The sequence below is a fragment of the Lactuca virosa genome, chromosome 4 (genome assembly GCF_052849685.1).
Source record: "Lactuca virosa cultivar CGN04683 chromosome 4, Lactuca_virosa_CGN04683_v6, whole genome shotgun sequence".
Taxonomy (NCBI): Eukaryota; Viridiplantae; Streptophyta; class Magnoliopsida; order Asterales; family Asteraceae; genus Lactuca; species Lactuca virosa.
In genome coordinates this window covers 412,693,456-412,708,735 of record NC_136429.1, presented here as the reverse complement: position 1 = coordinate 412,708,735, position 15,280 = coordinate 412,693,456, and positions in this window count along the sequence as shown.

Genomic DNA, 15,280 nt, shown 5'->3' with positions numbered 1-15,280 from the left:
GCATCTTCTTGGACCGTAAACTTTGTTCTTGGACTGCAAACAGATCACCTTCATAGACCGTAATCAGTGGTTCTTCATTAACCGTAAACAGCTTTGACCGTAAACACCCGACCGTAAACAGCTTTGACCGTAAACACCCGACCGTAAACTCAGTTTACGACCGTAAACAGGCTGACCGCAAACTCAATTTTGATATTTTTCTTGTTTTAATCTTTGATTTAAAATTAATAATAAATAGATTCTCAAAGTCAAACACATCATCATGAACTGGATTCTGTCATGGGCACAACCACGCGTATTCCAAGACTGTTGTCTGTAGATGGTTTTCCTGAATGGAAATACCGGATTGAGAAGTATATTAAAATGAAAGACTTCAAAGTTTGGAGAAGCATCATCAAGGGTCCTGTCCGAATTACCACCACTGTTGCAGGACAACTAATTGACAAAGCAGTTGAGAACTATACAGATGAGGATTTTGAGAAAGTTGAGGAACAGGAAAGGGCTTTGGCCACTCTGACCATGGCTTTATCTCCGGATATAGCTCAAGGTTTTAGAGAGTATACTTCAGCTAAAGCTTTGTGGGAAGCCTTGATTAAGGTATATGAAGGAAATGAAGACATGAAGGAAAGCCGCCAGGATATGCTCCGTCAAAAGTTCAACATGTTCAATTACATTCCCGGAGTAACCCTGGAGGCACAGCTGCAGCGATTCACAACTCTCAGTACTGAGATGAACATATCTGGGATCTTCTTGACCAATTCCGAGATAAATAAAAAGCTACTGAATGTTCTTCCAAAGTCATGGGACATGAATGTAGCTGTTATTAAGAAGACTAAGGATCTGAATCGTCTCACTCTTGCTGAAACAATGGTGATCATCAAAGCTTGTGATATTGATGATAAACAGCGAGAGATTAACCATGTGAATTCGTATTCGACTGCAAATCTCGGGATTTCCTCTAAGAATGCTCTTTCATCAATTATTTCCTCCTCAGGTCAAGCATTTGCTGTTCAACAACCTCAGATTCAAACTTTCAATGCTGCATCATCCATGCCTCATTCTCAAAGCCAGTCGTTTGTCACTCTACAAGCTGTTCCCTCCTCCAATGTGCCAGTTGTAGCCTCTTCTTCAAATACAAAGGAATGTGATGACAATCTTGCTCTCGCCACTGGACTTGTTAACTGCTATAATGCTTTTGTAGCTGGCGAGCTTCCACCTCAGTTGTCATTTGCTGATCTGGATCAGAGTCATCCAGAAGATGTAGAAGAGATGGATATTACGTGGCAAATTTCTATGGAAGTATTCAGGGCGAAGCAGTTTGCTAAAAAGACAGGGAAGAATAACTAGGGGATGAATGCTGATAAAAAGGTAGGGTTCAACAAAGGGAAGCTGCGATGTTTCAACTGTCACGAGCCAGGTCATTTTGCTCGTGAGTGCCCGAAACCGGATCAAAGATTGAATAATGACAAAACGATGGTTGCAGTGGGAAACAATCGTGGAGGTGCTTCGGTCAACGGTGAGACTGCAATGGTTGCTCAATCATTTGACTGGGAGGACCAGATTCAGGCTCTGAATATTTCAAAGCCTGAAAATGCTCACCTAGTCCAAATCAATGATGATGCTCCGATGGAGAATGTTGCAGCTGATCCTGAAGAAAAGCAGATGGAGTTGCAGTTTGCACTGATGGTATCTACTACTTCCGAACCCAAGAAAAGTGAGGTAATTTTACCTTCTTGTTCTCAAGCATGTATTGATTATGTTAAAATTCTTCGTGAAGAAATAGAATCATTACGTAGAGAAGTAGAGGACCTTAGATATGAGGGCTATCAACTTAGAAATGGACAAAAACCCCTAAAGGCCCAGTTAGAAACAAAAATCAAGGACTTTAGGAGACTTCAGGAAGACTACAATAATAAATGTGAAAATTATGACTATATCAAGAGACAGAATGCTGAGTTAATTACTGAGCTTGACACATTAAAAAGCAAATTTGAATCTACAAAATTTTATTTTAAAAAGTTTGATGTGTCAAGCGAGGTAGTTAACAACATGATTGACCATTGCCTGCAGTTCAAACGAAACCAGCAAAAGGGTTTAGGATACGATAATGTGCCTCCTCCGTTTAATCATACGTATCAATATCACCCTTTGACTAAAGAGGAGATTGCCAACGAACCATTCATGGTTTATGGCAAGCCATCTGGTTTTGTTTCCGGATGATTTATTAATGTTGAAAGTACTAACATTTCTACTTCCCCTGCAGATCAATCCTTAGATCAGTCAAAGCACGAAGTTGAAGGATATGTTTCTGATAACAAAACTGAGTCTGAACCTGATATTTTTGTTTCAAATAAAGAATTTATTGTTTCTGATGTTAAAAATGACAATGCTTTTTGTGATACTTCTGCACCTGCTGATACTGAATTAAGTTTTTTTGAAGTGTTTGATTAGTTATTTGATAATCCTGATGTTTATGATGATTCTAATGAAAACAAACCACTTCCACAAGTCACACCATCTGATGCACCCTCACTTATCTCACAACCTGCTTCATGCACATGTTCTTGTGGGAAAAGTAAGGGTGTCAGTAAAGAAAATAAATCTGAGAAAGGCAGTACCAGTTTTAATAATAACAAACAGATTTGTTTCAATTGTGGTACTGGTGGTCATATAGCTAGAAATTGTCAAAATAGAATTTTTGTACATTATATGTCACCAAGAGGAGAGAACGAATCTAGAGGAAGGTCTTTAACTAGAAAGTCCTCAAAAACTCGTTCTCAGGATGATGATTGGAAGGATGATCGAAGTAGAAAAAGGGTCAGTTTTCAAAAGATTAAAAGGGTTTTTCATAAAAAAGTCCCAAACAGTTTGCCAAAACCGAACAAGGCTCCGCCAAGATCGGTTTCGTCAAAGAGCAGTTTTGGATCTTCAACCACTTCTGGTAGAAAATCTAGATGCCCAATGCAAACTTATAAGAAACATATTTCAAAACCATATGTGACTGTTTGGAAACCTAAATATCATTGGATGCCCAAATTAACTTCCAATCAATCATCAGCATCCTCTGAAAAAGGTTAAAAGTGATGACTCAAACTTGAAGATCTTGAAAGATAAATTAGAGAAAGAGAAGGGCCAACCCAGGATAGTGATGACATGGGTTCCCAAATCTAAATGATCCCGCTCATTTTGCAGGGACAGTTGCAGAGGAATGTCGTCAGACCTTGATACGTCGACAGCGGCTGCTCCCGGCATATGACAGGAGACATCTCCCAATTGAGCAAGATTCAATATTTTAATGGGGGATATGTTTCCTTTGCGGGCGGAGAAGGTGGCAAGATCACTCAGAGAGGAACCGTAACCAATGGAGTGATAAGTTTTGAGTACGTCAACTTTGCTCCCGAGTTAAAACACAGTTTGTTGAGTGTGTCTCAGATTTGTGACAAAGGTTACTCTACACATTTCGCTGACAAAGAGTGCATGATTCTCAAGCCAGGCATTGTCATCCCAGAAGAGTGGATTCTTGTCAAATCAAAGCGGGATGGAAATGCGTATATTATTGGTATGAATAGCAACATTCCTGAACAAGTCACTTGCCTCTTTTCGAAGGTCTCAGAACAGAACGCAATGCTGTGGCACCGAAGACTCGGTCATGCTAACTCCAAGAACCTAAATCGTCTTGCAAAGAATGAGATGGTCCGAGGCTTACCTGTCAGAGACTTTATAACTTTTGAGAAGTGTGTGTCATGTGCCCAGGGAAAACATCATAGAAAACCACACCTGCCAAAACAGGTTAACTCAATCAGTCAGGTGCTCCAGTTATTGTATATGGACTTATTTGGTCCGATCAACGTCCTAAGCATCAACAGAAGTTCATACTGTCTGGTTGTGATCGATGATTTCTCTCGTTTTACGTGGGTCGTCTTTTTATCCAACAAAGCTGGGGTTGCTGATCTGATAAAGAAGTTCATCGTGATGATTGAGAACCAAACCAACAACCGGGTGAAGGCGCTTCATACTGATAATGGAACAGAATTCAAGAATGCCGTTCTTGATCATTTTTGCGCAGAAAAGGGAAATGTGCGTCAATATAGTTCTGCTCACACGCCTCAACAAAATGGTGTTGCTGAGAAGAGAAATAGAACATTAAAAGACGCTGCAAGGACGATGCTGTGTGACTCCAAGTTGCCTGTTTTCTTTTGGGCTGAGGCGATTAACACTCCTTGCTACGTTCAGAATCGCGTTTTAATCAACGAAGCTCAGATAAAGACACCGTACGAGATTCTATATAGTCATAAGCCTTCAATCAGTCATTTCCGCGTATTTGGCTGCCCTTGCACCCTTCTTCACCTGGAGTCCAACCCAAAGTTCAATGCCAAAGCCGATGATTGTTATTTCGTAGGATATGCTGCACACACCGCGTATAGGGTTTACAATAAGAAGATGAAGCAGATTGTAGAATCCTTCGACGTGCGCTGGTTGGAGGAGAATGAAACGGATGCTCGAGTGGGCCCTGATTGGTTATTTGATTACGCATCGCTCTTAAAGTCCATTAATGTGTCTTCAGATGGTTCATCTGGGTCTTCCTCTGGTTCGAAGATTGTTTCTGAAGACGAAGACGAAGAAGTTGTTTACAGACCTCCAATGGTATCCTCCTCACCATCTGAGGGGGAGTCATCTGCTCCACCTGAGGGGGAGTCATCTGCTTCACCTGAGGGGGAGTCATCTGTTACACTTGGTAGTCCAGAGTCTCCAGTTCAAAATGATACTCCAGATGCTGATGCTACACCTCTTACCCCTGTTGAAAGAGAGTTCATGTCTAGAGATGCTTCCGTTGTCACTCCAACGTTTATGGAACTACTCTTTCCTGAAGAAATTGCTAATGAGTTTGTAGCAGATTCGTCTAATGTGGAACATTCAGCAAATGATGGAGGTTTCAACATTCACAATCTTCCTTTTTCACTCAATGATATCAGCCAAGAGATACCTTCACGAATTCAACGCGATCATCCGATCGAAAACATCATTGGTCAGCTGGGTGATGGAGTTAGAACCAGAAGACAGAGTGGAGATGTCAATACATGTCTCTATTCTTGCTTTATCTCTCAAATAGAGCCCAAGAATGTTGAAATGGCTTTGAATGAGCCCAGCTGGGTAGATGCTATGCATGAAGAGCTAAATCAATTCGAAAAGCTCGGGGTTTGGAAATTGGTTGAGTTACCAAAGGGCAAAAAGTCTCTTGACACACGCTGGGTTTATCGAAACAAACAGGATGATTTTGGCGTCATAGTGCGCAATAAAGCAAGATTGGTGGTTCGCGGGTTTCGACAAGTCGAGAGTCTTGATTATATTGAGGTTTATGCTCCAGTGGCTCGCTTGGAGGCTATTCGTAACTTCCTTGCATATGCTTCCTACATGAACTTCATGGTTTACCAAATGGATGTCAAGACAGCCTTCTTGTATGGCAAGGTGAAGGAAGAAATCTACGTTGATCAGCCCCCTGGGTTCGTTAACTCGAAGTTTCCTAATCATGTCTACAAGTTGGACAAGGCATTGTATAGGTTACATCAAACTCCTCGAGCGTGGTATGCGACTCTTACAAAGCACTTGCTCGAGCATGGATACTCTCGTGGCACTATCGATCAAACTTTAATCATCAAGCATGTTGGTAATGATCAGATTCTAGTCCATATATACGTTGACGACATTATCTTCGGGTCTACCAGTCCACAACTATGCAAAGATTTTGAAGGCTTTATGAAAAAGAGGTTTGAAATGAGTTCGTTGGGTGAGATGACCATGTTTCTGGGGCTTCAAGTCAAAAAAAATTCAACCGAAATCCTGCTCCATCAAGCTAAGTATGTGGAGGATATTCTTGAGAAGTTCGGGTTTCAAGACGCAAAACCTGCATCGACACCAATGGCCGAAAGACCCCTGTTGAATCCAGATACTGATGGCGAATCCGTAGATCAGACACACTACAGATCAATGATCGGATCGTTGATGTATCTTACTGCAAGCCGTCCAGACATCAGGTTTGCAGTTTGTCAATGCGCACGTTATCAGGCTAATCCTAAACTTTCACATCTTATTGATGTCAAAAGAATTTTTCGGTATATCAAAGGCAGCCCAAAATTAGGTTTTTGGTATCCGAAAAATTCCGAATTTGATTTATATGCTTTTGCTGACAGTAATTATGGAGGCTGTGAGCTTGACAGGAAATCTAGATCAGGAGGATGTCAATTCCTTGGAGACAGGCTGGTGTCATGGCAGTGCAAGAAACAACATACCGTCTCAACCTCAACAGCAGAAGCGGAATACGTTGCTGCATCTGCTTGTTGCTCTCAAGTTATCTGGATCCAACATCAGCTGTTGGATTACGGTTTGAATTATCTAGAAACCCCTATCTACTGTGATAATGAGGCTGTGATTCAAATTGCCAAAAATCCTGTCCAACATTCAGAAACCAAGCACATTGATATCAAAATTCATTTTATCAGAGATTGTTATGAGCGTTCGCTCATCCGGCTGGAACAGGTTCCCACTACTAATAATGTGGCGGATCTGTTCACCAAGCCTTTTAACAAAGCTCGATTCGATGTGCTTGTGGGATTTTTGAAAATGATTCGTTTTGAGGATTAAATTTTTGTTTTAGGTTAGGTTAGTTTAAATTTGCGCATTTTAGTGATTTCATTCTCACCCATGCACAAATTTAGAGGGAGAAATAAACAAAAACCAAACAAAAATTTCAAAAAAAAAAAAATCCAAAAACATTAAGAAAATCAGAAAAACAAAAAATATGTTGTTGATAGTTCTTGTTTGTAGGAGATGTGTTGGGAAGTGAGATTATCAAGTGATAACAGGCAATCTGAATCTGCGTAACGTACCAAAACTGAATCATCTACGCTTTGTGATTCAATGCGCTGGTAGGCACGAAAGATTCTAAATGGACTTGACTAGGCAGAGTTGAACTTAAGGAATTCAAAGACTTGACAAATCTTGACCTAGCTAAATCCATTTAGCCTGACAATACGATGCTCGGATAGGTTGAGCAGGGAGATATACATGGGAACCTACTAGTCACATTAAAAGAAATCGTATCTAGAACTATGTATTAACTTTTCCTCGATGTGCGGATTCTGTCCTTAATTCCGGTATTGATGGGGTGACTTGGGAATTCCGATAAATTAGGTCTGTAGAAGATTATTTTCTTTCTTTCTGTCTGTTAGTCATATGTTGGTCCCTCTGCGTGATCAAGAGATCCGACCTGGACTATAACATATGCAACTCTATCTCTCTGCATCTTCCCTCTATGCAATTCTTTCTATCCGTTAGCCATATACTGTCTCCTTTGCGTGACTTTCAATCCGACCTGGTACACAGTATATGCATCATTCTTCTTCTCAATCCCTCTGAAAACTTCTGTTAGTCATATGTTTCACCCTCTGCGTGATTGGAAGAGATCCAACCTGGGTGTATAGCATATGCATTCTAAATCTATCTTCTCTCTTAATAATTGTCTGCTCACCCGATGTAAGGAGTATTCTGGAAGTCATTGATTACTGGAGCATATCAGGAAGCGGGAAACATGTTCTAGTACAACTAAAATTGAACATTTACAGGTTGTCTGTAGATCTCGCTGCTCAATTTAGGTGGACAACAATATTCCTGGTCGTCGTCAGCTGAATGGTCCCTAGGAAATTTATCTAAGAATATAGGATCAAAAATGTATTGTCTTTCTTAGCTTGTCCAAATTTATCACAAATTTTTCGTGTTTAAGTGGATCACAATACCGACGATCGACCAGACATAGACATGAAGGTAAAGGTACCGACAAGTGGATTAAGGTTGTCTAACAACTTTGATCCCAGTGTCACAAAATTATATTCAGTGTTTGTTGAGTAGGGTTTAGTCTTCTTGTATTTTATTTTTATTTTTATTTTTATTTTATTTTTATAATTGTCAAAATTTAAAAATTTAAATTTTAGAAATTATTTTTATTTTTTATTTTATTTTTAATTTATGTTAATTTTAATTTTATTTTTTAATTCTCAAAAGGTTTTATTTTTGAAATTTTTTGGGATTTGGACTGTGCCTTACACTGTGTGGATAACAGATTAAAACTAACAGGGTATATAAGCAAGGGTTTACAGCCGAAAACTCTTCTTTCCGGCCGTAAACTCTCTCCCACTCTCTCTCATCTTAAAATTTTTTTTTGCTTTTTTGTGAAATTGCTCAGTTCATTTCAAAGGTAGGCCAAAATCGACCATGAATATATGTTTATTTCATGAAATCGACGGGTTTTGGGGCTTCAATCGAAGGAAATCGGATTTTCGGAGTTTACGGTTGGAGCTTACGGCCATAAACTCCGTTTGCGGCCATGAGCTTACGGCCATGAGTTTACGGCCGTAAACCCAAATTTGACCGTAAACTCCAGTTTGGTCAAAATTATTTTTGGGGCCAAAAATTAAGTTGATTAAATAAGAAAACCATAAAACATTAATTGTTCTAATATCTTTGTTTTCTTACTTGGCTTGGTTTAGTGCAGATCAAATGGCTAACCTGAAGTTTGTGGACATGCACAATTTGGCTATTGTACTGGCGGATCCTCCTGTTGCTCATGGAGAGTTCAAGTCGATGATCCACAGGCTGAGGGAATGCTGCTTGGCCTCTGCTATCACGGTGAACCCTGTCGTTTATCAGAACATCATCAGAGAATTCTGGAAGACTCCCAAGATGAAAAGGGATAATGATGGAGCAGTTACTGTTGAAGCATTCGTGAAGGGATGCAAGATTGAGATAACTGAACAATTCATCAGAGAAACTTTGCTGATTGATGATCAACCTGGTTTTCCTACTGAGATTGGGATTGAAGATGTCCAAAAGATTCTCAAAAAGATGGGTTATGAAGGCGATTTTCCTCCTACTGTGAAGAAGCTTCTGCCACCGTACTGGAGATTTTTGGCTCACGTCTTTGTGAGCTGCATTTCTGGCAGAAGGTCTGGTGTTGACGAAATCTCACTGAGGAATACGGGAGCCATTGCTTCACTTGCTGCAGGGATAGACTTCAATTTCTCGAAGTTTATCTTAGACGAATTCGTGGTAAACATCAACGCAATAACCCGGGATACTTTCCTAATGTATCCTAGGTTCATCCAAAGGTTCATTGACATACAATTCCCGGAGACGGTCAAGGAGGGAGATACCTTAGACATGAAGTCTCTAGGTCCACATACTGTTGGGCTAATCAAGCAGAATCGCAAGGGAAAGGTTGTATTCCAAGGAAAGTATCCACTTGTGAAGTTTGGAAAATTTGCTGAATTGAACGAAGCATCCGAGTCTCATGGATCTTCTGACAAGTTATCTTCTGAGCCTACGTCTTCAGAGAGGGTGATTTCAGAAGATGACGTTATCACGGTGTCAGAGCATGACGAAGAAGAAGATACAACAGTTCCTAATACAGTTGTGGCTGAGGAACATGATCTGACATCAGTACGTGTTCAAAGCGACTATGATAAAGATACCATGGAGCATGAAACATAAGTCGTGGAAGGTGAAAACGACTCGTTTGATGATCTCGACCTTACGGGATATGACAAGGATGATATTACATTTACCATTGAGAGCAATGCAAACCTGTTGTCAAATGAGAATCTCAACATATTTTTTGACAATATCCATGATGTTGCTCATCCAGCAACGGAGATATGGGAAACAGAAGATGTTCTTGAATCAACGCCTCCTACTACCAAACAAGTGGTTGACACAGCAACTCCTATGGAGACAGTGTCAGGGATTCCTCCCCTTGATATTGTTTCTCCTACCACAGAACCAACTCAGAGTGATCATACAACAACCCAAACCTCTCAACCTCCTCTGAAAAGAAGAAGACGTGATCCCAGACAGGGGATTCTTCATTCCGATATACTTCAAGGTCTCCCAACACAACCATCAACCATTACTCCTATTGTTTCATCAAGACCTATCAATGAAGGACCTAGCACCACCTATGAAGCGGGTGGTTCTTCAACTCCCGCTGGATTCTTTCCTCCCAGGCCTGATCATGACGTTGCCTCTGTGAGGCTTGCCATGCATTTGGCTCAAGAACAAAGCTCAATGCCTTCCTCCCGAGCCAAGGGAATTTCTATTGGAGAAGGTCTCTCAGGAGAAGATAATCCCACGCTTCTTGGTCTTCAAAGGGAGATAAATGTGCTTCATCAGAAGAATATTGAGCTTGACATTCAGGTGACTGATCTTTTGACTGAAAACTCCAAGCTCAAGATTCAAGTTGCTGATCTTGAAGAAGACAAGGTGTTAAAGACAAAGCAAATTACTGATCTTCAGACTCACTTCGGTCTTCTCACTACAAGTTACTACGACTTAAAGAAGAAGTTGGAAGAAGAACTTGGAGATAAGTTTAAGTCGTCCGTCGATGAGCCAAGAATTTATATCCCTAATCAAGATGCCCCCGTTGTTCCTGCATATGCTCAAACTCCTCGAGTTGTGGATCGATTCGATAAGGAACCAGCTCAAGCTCCAAGTGTGGTAGCTCTGAAATGTGCCAAATTGGCCAAGGCAGCTGAGAAAGGTCAACTTTTGTTTAAAAGGAGCTCGGATCAAAATGCTCCTGGGGATCAGCCTAACATCACTGTTACAGATCTTGGAGAGAATCGCTTTAGAGATGTATATGGTGATAGGTCAGGGATTATATCATGGGGATTTCACGACACTTTAAATATGTGGATCGTGAGACGGAAGAGTGGCAACACAGAACTGTATAAAGATGCTCATGACTTCCATTCCTGGACCAGGGTTGACCTTTCAGAATTAGCAAAGGCTCCTTTTGCGAATCCCTCTCAAAATCCCAAGGCTACACAATTCAAACATTTCTTGGAAGATCAAGTGCTTAAGGGTTTTCCTTCAATGAAGACTGCAGAGTCGATTATTAAACTATACCCAAGTGTACTTGATCCCAAAACCAATCAACCTATTCGATCTGTGATGTGGCCTGCTACCGATCAAGTAAAGCAGATTCCTATTCTTCAGAATCATCCAGATGGATCTCTACGGTCCATGCTTTACTGGGTGTTTGATGAAACTACAGCCTCTGCTATCATAAAGCTTGAAAATGGATGCATTCGTTTATATGACAAAAGAGATTTGCTTCAGTTTGGGAAATATGATATACATCAGCTGAACCTTCATTAGATCAAGGTTGCAGAAGGCATTTTTGAGCCAGCTGGCAAAGAATATACGTCTATGGTTGCCGATATCATTAGCAAACGGATGTGGAACGGGGCAATGGGGAAGTCAGATGTGATGGTGGTCGACAAAGATTGAGTTCAAGCTAGCACCAAACCAAGGGGGAGATTGAAGGATCCAGTTAGTGGTTTGGTCTAGGCTTTCAATTATAATAGTTCTTTTGAGTCTTTATTGTGGTTTAGTAGGTTGTTTTGGTGTTTACGGCCGTAAACCTGTTTACGGCCGTAAACCCAGTTTCCGGCCCAAGTCCCCTTTAAATAGAGGTTGTGTAGGTCATTATTGGTTGTTGATGCTAGAGAGTTCACGGTCACTGTAAACAAGTTGTACCCGACGTTTTTCAGTTATAAAGCGTGTGCAAGCTTGTTTCTATTTTACTTCTACTCTAATTCTTGTTCTCTTTGATTGTTTGATTGTTTGTTCACTGGTAAGATCCGTTTTCAGGACCTTACAAAAATGTATAAAAACACTTCGTAATGTATAAATAAGTTTGTAAAGGTATATATATATATATATATATATATATATATATATATATATATATGTTTATACATATAAAAACATATCCTTTTATGAATTTATACATCCGTATTTATACGTATAAAAAATGTATCCTCTTATGTAGTTATACATTTTAAAAACGTATTTATACATTTTAAAAACATGTTTATATATAAAACTAACGTTTTTTTTTACATATGATGACATTTCTTTTACGTATTTATTTATACAAATGATGTATAAAGACGTATTTAGTAGGTATATATGTATAAATATGTCTTTTATATATGTTTAAAAATAATTCCATACATCATTTACAAGTATAAAAACATTATTTATATATAAATATGTTTTAAAATTTATAAAATAGATATTTAATTATATTTAAAAATATATGTATAAATTCATAAAATAATAATAATAATAATAATTATTATTAATATTATTATTATTATTATTATTATTGTTATTATTATAATAATTATTATAATAATAATTATTATTATAATAATTATTATTATAATTATTTAACTCTTATAGAAAATTACATAATAAATACAATATGTTTTGAAGTAAAAGCACGAAAGGTCCTTCAACTTGGTGGTTGGAACGTTCCTTTACTTTGAGGAAGACGCGAGTTTGAATCCCTTCCACCCTCTTTCAAGCTTTCGTCGCCTTTTTCTTTTTTGTGAAGGAAGTGGTGCTGACTTGGAGCCACATCAGCTTCCAAGTCCTCAAATTCCATCCCAGTCAGCTAAGGTGACCGGGTTTAGAAGGTCAAATTCGGCCATTTTCTAGTATCTTAGGGTTTTAACGCACCAAAAAATGAACTTGGGACATAACCAACTATTTTTTGTAAAATTGAGGGCTTTTATATTAAAAACGCTTTCTTCATAAACGTCACTATCTAATGATGCCTAAAGGAAGTATGATTTATCAGAGTCATGTCCAGTTGTCTCGGGATTTATTTCCTCAGCAAAGCAATTGTTCGGAGGACCGAAGCTCGAAATTCGAACTCCAGTACAGATGATGTCAGGGAATGAATCTGAAGACTAATTCAGATCCAAGGGTATCAGTGGCGGAAGAGGCGTGAAATCTGGACATTTGACAACTATATGTTCAAACTTAGGAATCAGAGATTAGAACTTGTCCGAAGTCTCAGGAAGGGTCGACAGTGGTGAGACAGGGGTATCTAAATGTTTGTGATTTAGAACGCCTACCATAAAAGTTAGATTTTGCATTTGCTTCAAGGGACAAACAACAGGTTTTGAAAACTTGCTTCCAAGGCCTGATGCTTTGGACCATGGGTGACGAAATTATGTGTCATCTATTCTTTTGCTTATAGAATATCAATTGAATGGTGTAAAGCATCAGTTTTGGCATTAAGACATTTGTTATCAGAAACTAAGACATTTCTTTCACAAAAGGTGATTTCACATTTGTATTTTAAAAGGATACATTCATTTTAAGACATTAAAAGCTCTCTTTTAGTGATGTGATCTGGGTTAGATATGGTTCCCAAAGAGATAAACAAAATTAAATTCAGTAATCACAGATTTTACCTACAGAACGATGCTCCTGCCTAGTGGATCAATGGTTTCCATGTTGCAAAAGTTTCGATCAACATCTTCATTGTCTCCTTCTAAACCTAATGAACAGTAGCCTTCGTCATATTCGATCGACTATCTTGCCATAAGACACATATTCCTTCTAGTACTTGCTTCATCCTCATCTCCAGAAGACCAGTATCCTTCAACATTTCTTGACACAGTAGTAACAAAAGGTTTCTCACTTGCTGCTAGCTTTTGAGCTCTGCGAGCATAGTATGCAGAGTCCTTAACCATCGGCTTTTGCAAGGTTTCAGACAAACAATCTTTGGCAAAATGGTTACCATGTCCACACTTATGATAAACTATCTTGGGTTTGTCTAACTTCAGAATTTCATGGGATTCTGAGTGATGACATGATGAGGAGATGTTAGGTTTGTAAGCAGGTGGGTTCTCTAAACGTTTAGGAAATGGTTGAGGATTATTTTGATGAGGGGTTTGGACTTGGTTTTGATATAGTTTGTTACTGATATTCCATGGATGATGTTATTTCATGGATAACAGTGCAAACTCCTGTTGGAAGCAAAGTTCGGACTCAGCTGAATCGAGATCATGATTTTATGAATGGTTCGGAACAGGTGGAGTAGGTGGAGTAGGAAATGTTGGTTGAACGGGCGAAACATGTGGGATACTTCCGAAGGGAACTGATACGGATGGCTTCAGAATAAGTAGGTTAACACAAATAACCAAGGCAAGAGGACCTCCTGGCAGTTGTCTTAATTTTTGTGCAACGTTTGATTCGTGGTCTTGTAGTTCGTCAAAGAGTTGATAAAGCTTCAGCTTCTTCAGAGATCCATTACTCTGAAAACATGAATTGACGTTTCCCTTGCCTTTTCTGAGGCTATTGAGAAACTTCAGATTGTAATCAAGAGGAGTTTTGATTATCCTGTGTGCAATCATGTTGTTTACAACAATTTGATACCTATTTGAAGCCGAGGCTATGGATTCACCAAGATTAGTGGTGAAGGTATCAAAATTGTTGAAAACCGTAGTCAGATGTTTGTTTTTCATTTTCACGGACCCTTCGAATAGATCCTGAAGAGTGTCCCAAATCTCTTATGTAGATTTGCACAACTTAATGTGCTCAAAGAGAGATGAAGGAACACTAAACACCATCTTAGAAAATGCAATCTGGTCAGCATGCAATTTCTCGATGTCTGCAGCAGTAAGAGGTGTTGGGTGTTGACCTTCTTGGCCCATGAGAGTTGTATCAACATCTCTCACCGTTTGTATGACCGAAATATGAGGACCTTCTTTTACAAACCTCCATATTTCTTCACCTTTTTCCTTGACAAGAAAAAAATATATCCTTCCGAACTTCCTAGTGATCATACTCTTCAACAACTAGCAATAGGGAAAGGAGAAGGGCAACCCACGCTATATGCTATTTGCATCGAATCCATTTGTTGGGTTTGATTAGGAGAAACCATTAGAGTTAAAGTATTAGAGTAGAAGTGGTATATAGAAGAAATTTTATCCTGAGCACAGCAATGATTGAGATACCAAGGTAATATCAGATCAACTATAATATGTTCTTATGCATTCAGAGGACAACAAATCAAGCTCTGATACTAATTTTGAGAACAAGATTCAATGCACATACAAGTTTTGAAAACTCAAAGCTTAAATTAACCTTTAAGATCAATGTCTGCTTCAAATTAGTTGGTATAGTCAAGTCTTGTAAACCAGTCAAGACTTGAAGATAATATTCAACAATGTATTCAAGTAAGTAAATGAAGTAAGATCGAGTATTATCAAAGTAAAGACGATTTAGAACAAGTAGAATGTAAGTGAAAGAAATTTGACTTACAAATGAGTTTGAAATGATGTGAAGAGAATATTGACAACTTCTATTCTTGGTACAAATTACATGAAACATCTATTCCTTAAATAGTAAAGGAGATACATGGTAAAAC